Raw genomic sequence first — 12,620 nt, forward strand, 5'->3', positions numbered from 1 at the left:
ATAATGCTGGATGACAGTGAAACAAGATTGCTCTGGGGACAGAAAACTAGATTTCAAACCCTTCACCTTTAGGTATCTGAAAATGCAGCACAGGTTGTGAACGACTGAAAATTCTTAGCACCTGGCAGCAGTCTGCTGGCCTGTGCTAAAGAGCTGGTGGTCTTAGTCCAAATCTTGGCAGAAAGGAGCTCACATTATAAATGACATTATCTGGCAAATCTTTGCAGTCATCTGAGCAGAGGGGCCAGGAACTAACTTGGCACAGAAACCCATGCTTTCCCTCATCGCAAAAATGTTCTCCCTAGATAAGGGCTGAGGCACACAATGGATCAAGAAAAGTCCCTGCCACTCTTGCTCTACTAGCTTTCCATGAATTAACAAAGAGCTCCGTTTTCAAGGACTATCAGGCTTTTGCCTTTTTCTCTTTTTTTTTTTCCAGGTCTAAACTTAGAGTGAAGAGTTTGAGTCCCATCTGGTCCAAACTGGTAGGGGCTTTGCAGGCTTCAGTAGAGCTACACTGATTTACACCAGATGATGTCATTAGAGGACTGAACTACCCAACAATAATTACAAAAAATATCTTTGATTATGCATGTGCAACAACTATTTACGTTGACATTGCAGAGATTTGCATGTAGCACAGTGGGGAGTATTTTATCTCTTCAAAACATTGCACCAGCATGAATAATCTACCGACATTCAAATGAGCAAAGAAATACCCGCTTTTTACCACAAGATGGACCATAAAGGTTTTTATTCACATGTCTTTTTAAAACATATTTGTCAATATTCCTCCAATGCAAAGTTCATTCTAAAGAAAGAAACATAGAAAAGTAAAAATAATGATATGTTCTTTTCCAGGTGGTTCTATTATAGATTGCTCCAAAGAGCAAGTGAGTCTCGGTGCAACCACACGATCCCACATTAGAGAGAGAAAAGGTCAGAGGAACCAGGGGAAAGTAGGACATCAAAAACGCCCCATAAAAGGCAGTACCATACCTTATTTGACAGTGTTCAAAGCAAATTGTCAAGGAATACCAACTGGTTCAAATCCACAGTGAATACTTGAAGCAATTGGATGCAAACCTATCAAAGGCAGAGATGGAGATAATCATGTGGAAAGTGGGAGATGTTCTGTTGAAGTACCAGCCTGGAACAGCACAACAGAAATTAGCATTGGGGGAATTACACTGACATTTAAGCTTTCAAAATGGAAAATGCTTAAAATATGCGGTGATACATTGTACTTTTAACTCACAAGGGGAAAGGGAGATGAAAGCACAAGTAATATTCCTTTGATGTCAGAACTACATACAGAGTCTGCTGCTTGACTTCCATTGGGTTGGGCTGTTTGTTTATTTTTCTTTTCTATTTGTTAATTGTGCTTTGGTGGTGCTTTGAAGGCATTAAATTTCTCAAATTGAGACAGATTGCCCTGGCATTATAAGTTTAATACCCAGAAAAGAACTGGAAGATGCACAGACATCATTTTCATGGTCTGGCTCCCTCCACTCACCTTCACATCTTCCCTCAAATGACCCAGAGCACTGGTGATAGTTACAGAGATCTGGTGTAGCAGCACAGTCATGACTGCATGGATAATTCATCTCAACATACATCCTTGGATGAATTCACTGAACCCCAATACAAAACGCCCCTGGAAGCCATTGTGAGACTCCTGTATGTCATTTGTACCCAAAAGAGCTTGCTGTCTTTGAGAGGAACCTCCACTTTTGCCAAGGGAGTTGAGGCAACAGCAGGGAGCTTAATCAGAACGTGAGGAGGAAGTAGTGATTCAAAGACTTGATGGCTCTGTGCTCTTGGTTGCTTCTTTTGCTGAACCCTGGAATTAAAACTGGAGATTTTCCTCCATTTATACCCAACAGAAGTAGATTTTGCCCCACATGGGAAACGGTGCAGCACTGAACTCACCTGGGTGGTTTGGCAAGGGTTCCGGTCTGTTGTCCTATGCAAATCACATTGCCTCAGTTTCCCTAACAATGGAATGAGGATGTGATAATGATAATCTGCCTCTTGGGAGCACTCTGAACAGTAATTAGTGTTTTTATTAGCTCTTCCAAGATGAAATGTGTCACATAAATGGTCAGAGTTATTAAACTGAACTTAATTGGCAAGGGCTTGAGAAAAATTTCTATCATAAGAAGATATCTTTGAACAAGTGAAGGAGCTGGAGGACTTGATCCTGGCACAAAGCTGCCCTTTTGTGTGACAAACAATGGGAGTTCAGGAATGGGGGAAGGAGAGCCACCCCACCCGACTTACCAGGTCCTTTAATGGGAGCCTAAAATGAGAAGTCACGTAAGTTATATGCTCAGGATCAGTAAGAGACAGAAATCCAGATCCATTTCTGAACAAAACAGGATGACAGCGAGCTTCTCTAGAAATCCTGTCTGCTCAAAGCAATGGAAGAACAGTGAAAACCAGTTCTGGGTTCTAGCAGAGGAATTTAATCAGGGAGCACAGGCTCAGTTGGGAGATTTCAAACACCAGTCAGTTGGGATAACTGTAATTCTGTATCTGTGGATTTGTTTTCCTCTCAAAGCAGATATCTCTATTTTGATGGCTGTTGGAGGGGTGTGGAGGGGGGGAAATAAGCTACTGTCTTTAAACCCCAGACTTTAATCCTAGCAAAGGAGCCAAGCCTCCAGGCACGCTGCTCACCAGAATTTCAGCACAAGAGGAATCTGTCACGTTATCACTACAAAATGGGGCCAAATTTTCAAAGATGTCTCTGCAATGAGGCTCAGAAACGCGGGACTAAGCCATCAGGGGATTTGCATTCACAGTTTGGGTTTCCAACACGACAATGAGAAGTTTAACTCCAAAGACAACTGTGTTGCACGAGTGCATGTAAAAAAAAACAAAGTGAGAAAAGCCTCTTTTCATTTTCCGGGACAAGCATGGGTAAACTAAAGTGACAACTGTACTCTTACTTTGCATGCAGGCTTCCTTTGATTCTTCATGAGAGCTTGGACACCCAGAAGCTGTGTTCATAGGAGCTAATCAGGAAACAAAAGAAGGTTTAAAAACTTCTCTTTTGAAATCAGTGGATGTTTAGCACCGAAGTCGCCCAACGGGTATTAATTTCATACTCCTGAAATTCATTCTGTTTGTGATTGTAAAGCTGTCTCTGGATCCTTTGAGGGAATATAGATGTCCAAGATATCAGGGAGTGTACTGATAGGATGAGGGGTAATGGTCTCAAAATGAAAGAGGGTAGATTTAGATTAAATATCAGGAAGAAGCTCTTCCCTGTGAGGGTGCTGAGGCACTGGCACAGGGTGCCCAGAGAAGCTGTGGCTGCCCCATCCCTGGCCGTATTCAAGGCCAGGTTGGACAGGACTTGGAGCAACCTGCTCTAGTGGAAGGTATTTCTGCCCACAGCAGTGGGTTGGAACTGGATGAGCTTTAAGGTCCCTTCCAACCCAACCTATGATTCTGTGTTTGTATGATTCCATGTGATTGCATGACTCCATGATTCTATGATTGTATGAAGATGGATCTGTTCTAAGTCCAGTCCTCTGTGTCAGCAGAGTGAGCATAGGTAGAGCCGGGTCGCTGCTTGCTTGCTGTGTGAGTGGAGGTGGCTGAGAGACTCTGCAGTGTAGAGATCTGAACAGACTTGGACAGTTTTGGTGTGATTATAGACTTCTCTTCCTTAGTAGCACCAGCTTTTGCAGGCAGCCAGATATATTGAGTGTGCATCTAAATCTGGTGTTTATTTTTCACTTGGTTTTACTCTCCATGATTTAACCAGCTGGGTAAGCAATGTTTCTCTTTCCAATTTTATTGCTAACAGGTTGTGCCATGGTTCCCTTTCTTCTACAGTTCATGCATTTTTAAATTGGTATCTGCTGTAATAATATTTACAGCTAATATGTCCCTTCCCTGAACAACATTCACCATACTTACAGCATTCTTTCAAGTGTCAAGGCTATAGTGTCAGTGGTTTTCATCTTTTCCCCCTATCTGAAAAAGGAAACTGAGATGGTCTTGTGCCATACTATTCAGGTCATTCATTCAAGTGTACTTCCTAAGCTGCCACATTAGTGCAGTCCCAAAGCAGAGTGTATAAGCATACAGTGGATGCCAGGCGAGATGCTCTTCTGGGGTACAGTGACATTGCTGTGCAGTCTGACATAGTTTAAGGTAAATTTCTGAGGCTCGTCTCTGGTTTCTATGAGCCCGGTATGGGTACACAGTTATTTGTGTGTTTATAGGTATTTCATATTTGCTTGCATAGGAATTCATTGCATCTATTTTCACATATTGTGATAAAATACAATTAAAACAGTTGTAAATTTATCAATTTGGATTATTTTATCTCTTTTTTTTTTTTCCTCCTGTCTTCCCTTTACTAGATGACTAATAAATTAATGCTTAGGGAACCTGGTTATGATGCAGAGAAAACTCAGACCTCCTATTTATCTTTCTATTTCACTCTGTGAATATCTTCACTGTGGGTCAATGTTATCCTTATTGGTTTTGACCACAAAGTCATACATAGATTTGAGAAGTCTTAGTTTAACTGAAATAGATGTAATTTATTTTTAAACATTCACATTTTCAAGTGGAAGAAATACATGCACATATGGGATCCAAGCTAAAAAGTCTCAGGGTCTCCTCTACCAGAAGAGTTTGTTAGGGATCTGATTTGGACAAGCTGACTACTACCTCTTCCCCCTCTCAAGTAGCTGCAAGTAAGCAGTGCCTGAGGCGAGAGGAGGAACAGCCAGTGGTCCTCAGCCATGGTGAACTGACCCTTTAACCAATATGCAGTCACTATTTGCATCCCATGTCATCTCCTCTAACACATGATTTTATACTGTCTTTATTGGAGCCTTGATTTTTTTCATTGAGGAGCTGTAATCACTTGCTTTATTTTGCACGCCTCTAAGCTCAGTAATAAACACATACCATCACTTTCTTTCCCCAAAGCTTCTACTTTTCAGATCCCCATTATGTTATGCTATGAGGATATGCTGTCCAGATATACCACATCCTCCAGATATGTTATAATAAACTACTGTTGTTACTGGGATGATTAAAAGGGAATAAAATATTTCTGGAATAGAATAATCTTTAATGTATGAGGATTCCTCATGAAGAGGAATGGTCAACATTTGCAGAGACTCCTACTTACGTATGGGTGGAGAAACTCAAAAGACCAGCCCAAATCCGAATTTACTCTTCAGGACTACGCTGAGCAAAGGAAGATGGGGTTGAAGAAACCAGTTACTACAAATATCTATTCCTTTTCAGACATCTGTGTCAGCCAAGTTCTCACTCTCCTGCTTTGTCATTCACCTCAGGCTGTTGCTTTGGTGATGCCTGACATAACACAACCAAACAACACCAAATGTGGCCACCCTGAATGTTTGCACCACTGCTCATATCTTTGAAGGTGTTTGGGCATCTGCTCACTGCAATGTGGCTCTACACCATCGGGCTGAGTGACACCACAGTGCCTGAAGCCAGGGGCTCACCTGGCTCTGCAGGACTCCCCCGAAACAGGGGGCACCAGGTGGTGCAAAGCCACTGTAGTGCATCCGGTGCCATCTGCCCTCCTGGCCATCAGCACGGAGGCTCTTGGATGTGCCAGGAAGTCCGGGCTGCCAGAGCAATCCCTTGGTGCTGCTGACAGCTTGCATTAGGGACAGGACTGTGTCCAGATGGCCCCAGATTTCGAGGAACTGCACTGAGAGATCACAACTGAACTCACCCCTCCCATGTCAGCGCTGAGAGTCCTTTCTTCTCCTATATCCCCCCTATCCTACTCCCATCGCCTGCCATCCCTGACAGTATCATCACTGACAATGCTACCCCATCACCACACAGGTTGGCAACCATCCCCGGCTCCCCCCAACCTGCACCGCCTGTCACCTTCCCTTCACCGCCCTTCTGAGGTCCAGCCTAGTCTGCTGTTTGCCCCTTTCTCCTCCTTTCTGTGTCTTCTTCCTCTCCACAGCCTCCCATCTGTCACTCAACCCAAAAACCAAGTGATAAATCACTTTTCTCAGCATCCTGTGCCTCTCTTCCAGGCATCCTTTGCACTCCTTTTTTCCATCCTACAGCAAGGTCATACTTCTTAACCTCACCTCCCAGATGCCCATATGCTTTCTTTCTTTCTTTCTCTCTCTCTCTCTATATATATATATGTAATTCTTCCTATATCTCAGTTCCTTTCTCCCCAGTGATGCCAGATTGAATCATCTGGTTAGCCACGTCTTATAAAACTGCTTTTTTTCCATCCATTTTCCCTATCCTCCTTTCATGGCACTCCTTCAGCATAAGAGCAGCCAAATAGTCCCACTTCCCTGTCACTTAAGAAATGTTCCTGAGGTGGGAACTTTAACAGAAATTGTTGAGATCATGACAAATAGGTCAAATGTAGCAGACAATCTGTCTCATAAGTTGTCATTTGCTTTAAAATGGACACTGGATGCAAAGTATGTGACAACAGTGTAAGGTGGTGGTGATGCTCCCTTTCCTTCACCACTTTACCATGTAAACACTTTCGGCTTCAAGAAGCACCTGCAGTGATGTGGATGGACACCACTATTTAACAAGGCACATGTGAACATGCAAAAAAACCCAGCCCACCCAAGCAAACAAAAAAGCCCCCAGACAAACCAACTTCCCTATTTACTAAGATTTGCTTTTACTGGGGATAGATTTACTGGTAGAACTAAGGAGTCCCTTTTCCCTCACTAGCAAACAAACCATGGATTCCCAAGAGAAGAAACACAACTCCATCTCTATAATGGTGCTATTCAATCCCATTTGTGCAGAAAACCTGCTCTGTGCTGCAAAACCAGCCCTCCTTGCTAATTAATCTCTTTGCTCCGGAAAATATAAGTGTTTCTTACTGACTCTTCTTTTGTCTGCCCAAGGCACACCATAAGCTTTTGCTTTTCATCTTCCCCCCCATCTCCCCAGTGTTCTTGTCGTCACTGACCACTGATAATCACATCAGGTAACTTCTTGATCCTTATCCTGAAGTTTTGAATAGTCCAGTTTTAGTTAATTCCTTTTTTAACTCTCCTCACTGTATATTAGCGATACTGTGCACTGGGTGTGCCTGTCACTAAGAGAAGACAGGCTGTATTTCTTCTGTGCTATGAAATAATGACTAACTGGAGCTCTGAACCCTGATCAACAGAACTGCTTCAAGTACTTGCAAGTATGCTACCGTTTGCCTCTCCATGTTGAAAAGTTACCACTGGAGCGGGCAAAACCGCCCTAACACAGCAGCAGGGGCCGCAAACCCTTCTTTTAAGTGCTGCTTCTGCAGCAAAATCTGCTCTGCAAATGCAGAGAGGAGTCATGGAATGTTTCTAAATGCTGTAGAAGAGAGCCACCCCTGTTCCCCAGATCTGATTTACGGAGAGCTACATAAACTCCTCTCTCCATGTATTGAAATACAACTGTGTGTCTGCACACAGGCACATGAGCCTGCGAGGAGACACGTTCAGATTGTGAAGGTTTAAAAGCCAGAGATGATGATTTCTTACTAGGCTTTAAGGGTCCAGAGCAATACAAAAATGCCAGAATCAATCGAACTACTTCTGATGAAAATCAAAAAATGCTAGAGATAAGGGAGACCCATGGAAATGTTAATACTGTAACATCTAAGCCAACTCTTCTTTACGCTATATAAGCTGATGGTCGCCTTCCTCTGGTGTTTCCTGTGGCAAAGTTTAAAACAGTTGAAATTGAGACTGACAGGCTGAGCAAAAAATGAAATGTTCCTTGTAGCACATTACATGGTGTGTGTGAGCATCGTGCCAGGCCAGTGACCCTGAGAGAGGCTCATTCTGCTCCTTCACGTTCCTCCAAGCAGTAGTTTTCAGCCTTTGGCTGGGAGAGACCTTATGGTCCATGAGGCAACCTCCAAGTGACCGGGAGAGGTAACATCAGCTGGCAGGTCTGCAGTCAGTGAGAAAAACAGAAGGTGCTGGAAAAGTGAAATGGATTGCAAAATCCTGCTTTATGGGAAGAAACAAGTTTAACTCTTTACTCCTAGCTCCAGTGCTGAGCCAGACCACGATGAAGCTATTGGACAGGCTGCTAAAAATAAACCCAGAGATGTAATTCTTCTGATGATGTAAAAACACACAGAGTGCAACCTAAGTTTTATAGATCAGAAATTCAGCTGGCAAATCTATCTTTTATCCTATTAGTTTTAAATGCAGTCCAGATGTCACGGTCAATAATGTGTCACCTCTGTTTTGTGGTGCACTTAGGTAAAGACCAGTTGGGGGGTTGGAGTGGCTGCTTCAATCCCATCCTCACTGGGAGCCTTGGGAAGTTGAAGCCACTTGTGTGCATCTGGAGCAAAGAGAAACCAGTTCTGCAAAAGCACCCGTGGATTCTCCTCCACTCCCTCCTCCTGGTCAGCAATGGAGTTAATGAATAAGAGCAGAGCTGATTTCCTCTGCCACAGGCTGGTTGATGTGACAGTCCCTGATGATACCCAAGACCATGATGGACCAGAGAGTGTTATGCGGCTTTGATCTGCAAGGGACAAAACAGAATAGACAAGAAAGGGAATAATCTCTCACCTTGTCTCCAACTTCCTCTTCTTTCCTTTTGGATACATCTGTTAAAAGTGAAAGGAGGTTTATGCATATAAGTAGGTGCTTGGCTGGCATGAACCATCACAGGATTTTTGAGAAGCATATGATAATCTTCAGGTCCTCGCCATCAAGCTCTTTGTAAAGTGTTCAAGCCAATACCTCATACAAATCTTCTTTCTAATTTAACCCAGACTAGTTGAGACTAGGCTACATTAAGATCAGTGAAAATCTGGTTGAAGAGCCATCATCAAAGGCAAGAAATAAGAGGAGCAAATTACCAAATTACTGAACTTGGGGCAGGGGTTCCCTGGAGAACTCCGTGAGCTTCCTTTTAAAGGCTTATTTTGTGCAGGGGAAGGCTCTTACCTCCCCTACTACCAGTTCTGTCCCAGATTAATAGTCTCTTTCCATAGCAACACCTGACCCTTTCTTCCCCTTGCTGTGATTATACATACATATATACATATATATACATACAGATATATTCCATGTCTAGAGAAGGAATGGACAGCCGACAATTTTCTGTAGTATCAGCACAATTTAATGAAAGGAAGGCTTAAAAAAACATAGAGAGCAGGAATGCTGCTGCTAAAAAAAAGAAATATAGGGAGTCACAGGATCTGCAACCGTGTCAACAGCACAACAAGCTGTTATCAGTAGCTTCAGACAGGATCCTGCTTCCAGAAGAGACTATAATACAACAAGTATTGAACAAACACAAGTGACAGCACTTTGGAAATGGGCCACTGCTGGGGCAGCTGCAAGGAGCTTAGAAAAGGCAGTTGTCCACTGGGATGCAATAGTCCTCTCTTAGGGAATGCAATGAAGTTGGTCTGCAAGTGCCTGGCTAAAGTCCCAGCTATACTTGCACCATCCCTGGTCACTGTTTTTCAAAAGAAAAGCACTTACTTTGTGTTAGAAGCAGAAACATCTTTCACTGCATTCTTCAGCCCGCGGTGTGTGAGATGAGCTGGGTAGAGGTCAGCTGCTTGCAAGGAGGAAAGTACTCATAAAAGCAAAAGAGCTGCACCTGAGAAACACAGCAGCTGGGAATGGTGTAAATAAGAGCTGGAGAAGGATTCCTTCCAGAGCAGACTGCAAAAAGAATACTGCATTTACAGGAAAAATAAGTTAGCACAAACAACTGAAGAGTTCAGTTTGCCGAACCCGCGCACAAAACCAGTCTGTAATGTAATCAGGAAAGGGGGAAATGTAATCAGGTTCAGGAACAAGCCAGGAAACCTTTCGGAGTCCGCACAAAGCTGCTAATAAAAATCCCATGAACCAAGGGAGTCTGGGCAACCTGATCTAGTTGAAGATGTCCCTGACCATTGCAGTGGGTTGAAACTAGATGAGCTTTGAAGGTCCCTTCCAACCCAAACTATTCTATGATTCTATGAGGTCTTTATAAAACAAAAAGCACATGGGAGTGCACCCAGCACTGAGCAACAGACTACTGCTGGTGATGGGCAATACTAAGATGTTCTTAATGTAGGAACAAATCCTGCATGCCTGGTCCAGCACACGTAAATGGTAGGGAAGCATTTGGAGGAGGTGAACCTTAGAGGACAAGCTGAGGGTAAAAGCAGATCCTTTATTAATAAACAAACTAGACTTTTAGCACTGGTAGAGCTGCTAGATTAAAAAACAATAGCTTATACAGGAGGACATCATGTATTTAAGAAATCCAGCATAGAATGGATCCACAGACTAAAGATAAGAGAACTTGCAGGTAAATTGAAGACTGGCAATGAACCAATACCACTAAAGAGTGCACTGAAAAGCATCGAGTGCACGCTACCGATAATCCAGTGCTCTGATGTGAAGAAAAGGTATTACCCAAGGGAAAAAAATCATTCCTAGGGGCCAATAGATTAGGTAGTGTGTTTGTTCCAGCTGTGAGGAGCAGGAGGCAGCCTATCAACATACCAAAATATCTTAGCATCTCTCATTACAGCTGATGAATTTTTTCTTTTCCTCTCTGATGAAACAGATGTCCAATTCATTGCATCTGAAACAGTTTGTTTCATCGCTGAAGATCCATGCTCTTCACCCTGGGGCAGTCCCCTGCTGAGGCTGGCCCAGCAGCTTAGGGCCCTGTGAGCTTGGGGGGCCTTGATGCTGTCCGCTGGGAAGGATTCCTGGGTTCATGGCCCCGGAGCAAAGCCAACAGGCATGTTTCAGGGGAGGCTGAAACAAAGGGGGTTGAAATTCCCAATTTGTTAACCTTATGGACCCTCTGAGGCTGCTCACAGCCCCAGCAGTTAAAAAGGATGAGGAGAGGGGAGCATAAAAACAAAACAGACAGTGCATTCCTTGCTTGATATTATTATTCTGAGGCCAGCGTGGGCTGGGGACCACTGGGACAGAACAAAGAGTCAACGCGGACGTCAGTGTGAGCAGACGGAGGCTCGCACTTCTGAATGAACCAAAAACTTTTGACTTTTTAATCCCAGACCCAGTCAGGAGGTTACCAGAGCAGTGACCGCTGGGCCTAAGCCAACAGCAAGCCCCTGAGTGACAATTTCTACAGATTATGCTAATAAAATACAGGACTTCTTTGAAGGCAAAGCATGTTTCTGCTCTTGCCGTACACAAACCATCCTAGAGAACCACAAGTGATGCTTTCCTAGCACTGTTCCTCTGGCGTTCACGTGCATCTCTGATGAAATATGGTCCCACTGAAGTCATAGGCAAATTATGTTCACTGTGTTTGAGTAATATAAATGCGCTCACATTAATGTATAAAAAGCTGCTCCCAAATCTAACGAAAACTAAAGAAACCACCAGGCAAAGACAACTTCTTTGAATAAGTCTGAAAGTGTGAAAGCCAAAAAGGAACAATCAGCAACAAAGTCTGGTGTAGTAAAACTCAGCAGAGGCTTGTATCCTTGCTCAGAGTTTATACCGAGCTCTCAACCTTGCAGTTGAATGAAGGGTTAACTTCTAGAAAGATATTCAAACCTGATGTTAAAGACTGAAGTGATAATAAACTCAACAGGCCCTTCAAAATAGCAGTTCAAGATACATTGTTCACCTTTAAAATGCTTAAACCAGATGATGGAAACCCAGGTGATCAAATTATAGTCCCTATGTCTAGCTGCAGTTCTGATCCAGCATATCTTCTCGGTGAGTCACCGTGCAGACATCCCTACTCAGTCTGTGCTGCCCAGATATTTGGATATCCTTTCTTTGTAGCAAGATGTGAAACAGTCACTGTGGGCATAAACCAGGAGAGAGAATCCCAAATAATCACCTTAAAAGACAAAGTTGCTTTTTAATTTCTCTAAGATTTTATCCTTTTATAGAATTTATTGTCCCAAAAACAGGTGTCAGTAAACTTTCCTGGGGTTCACACAGAGTTGATTTATTCCCACTTGGAGAAGACTTCTCTATGGGGAAGAAGATGTCCAAATTTACAGTATGGTAACTGGGAATAAAAATAGAGTTCACATGATGGTAAAATAAGCTTTGGGTAATCACTGCAGTTGTCTTTAGCTCAGAGAGATGGACAAAGTTTTACTCACAAAGCAACTTTAATTTTGTTTACCATTTCATACCTATTATCCTCATTATTCCCACCTATATTCCTATTATTACCACCTATAGAATCACCTCAGCTTAGAGACTGGGAAAGTGTTGACTGGAAAAAGATAGCTCCCGGGGTGGTCCATAGGGATGCTGCACCCCAGATCGATGGCCTCAGAATGTGTGCCCTGCCAATGGCGGTGCTCAGGGCATCTATGGGAACCTATAGATCAGGTTCGTGCCCTACGGGCACAGCACGGCGAAGGGCCCGCGGGAGCCGGGAGGCGAGAAAGTGTGCTGGAGAGAGCCCCGCGCCCCTCCGCACCCATCCGCGCCCCTCCGCACCCACCCGCGCCCCTCCGCGCAGCCGGAGCCCCGTAAGGGGGTGAATCCTCTTCCCTAAACCCTCAGGAGGAGGTAAATGGGGGGAAGCAGCACCAGCGGTGCGGATGCGGGACCCCCGGGCAAAGAGGCCGGCCGGGAGCTACGACA

At 43.7% G+C, this 12,620-nt stretch overlaps 1 long non-coding RNA gene across 1 annotated transcript; it reads right to left on the reverse strand.

Annotated features, from left to right (window-relative positions):
• Positions 1–7,527: 7,527 nt before the first annotated feature.
• On the reverse strand, positions 7,528–9,927 carry LOC136018978 (uncharacterized). Its single transcript, XR_010614689.1, has 3 exons — positions 9,510–9,927; positions 8,586–8,623; positions 7,528–7,950 (listed from the first exon to the last, which is right to left on the reverse strand). It is a non-coding gene; the product is annotated as an uncharacterized LOC136018978 (long non-coding RNA).
• Positions 9,928–12,620: the final 2,693 nt, after the last annotated feature.

This window comes from Lathamus discolor, chromosome 8, assembly GCF_037157495.1.
Source record: "Lathamus discolor isolate bLatDis1 chromosome 8, bLatDis1.hap1, whole genome shotgun sequence".
Taxonomy (NCBI): Eukaryota; Metazoa; Chordata; class Aves; order Psittaciformes; family Psittacidae; genus Lathamus; species Lathamus discolor.